This window comes from Octopus bimaculoides, chromosome 21 (genome assembly GCF_001194135.2).
Source record: "Octopus bimaculoides isolate UCB-OBI-ISO-001 chromosome 21, ASM119413v2, whole genome shotgun sequence".
NCBI lineage: Eukaryota > Metazoa > Mollusca > Cephalopoda > Octopoda > Octopodidae > Octopus > Octopus bimaculoides.
Genome location: NC_069001.1, coordinates 9,487,431 through 9,488,173, shown reverse-complemented (window position 1 = coordinate 9,488,173; position 743 = coordinate 9,487,431).

The following is a 743-nucleotide window of genomic DNA, read 5'->3' as shown; positions in this document are numbered from 1 at the left end:
TATATATAAACAATTGCAGCGTGGAAGGTGTTTATAAGCTATTTAAAAACACACAGATACCGTTAGATTTACTTCAACATTTAAATTTAATTCGTCAAAATATTTTCGTCGCTTTGAGACCGCGACCAGTTCACTGACAAAATTCCGTCCTGCCTTTGACAAAGTAACAGTTAGTTCAAGATATGTATGTATGTATGTATGTATGTATGCATGCATGCGTGCACGCCTGTACGCATGTATGTATATACATACATATGTAGTACGTTTGTGTATAGGAACGTACTACGTACATATATACATATACATACATATACATTACATACGTATATTTCACGGAGTAATCACATCTTTACGGCTGTTTCGAAGTATTTTATTTATTATTGACGTTATCGCGCATATTTTTCAAATAAGGAAAATATTATAAGCTGATATTTATATGTTCCTTATATTGTTTTCTACAATTTTGTTTAATAATAATTACACTTAACTGCACAATATGTGAAAATTTTCTATTTGATAGAATCTACATTGAAACAACTCTAAAGGTCTGATATTCCGAGGTAAAATAATATAAAAAAAGATTTACTAATATATTCCATATACATATGGTTGTTTTTCCATAACATATAATCTGAGTACATAGATAGACAGACAGACAACGGATGGAGGGATGGACGGACTGACTGACAGACAGACAGACAGATACATACATATATATATATATATATATATATATATATATA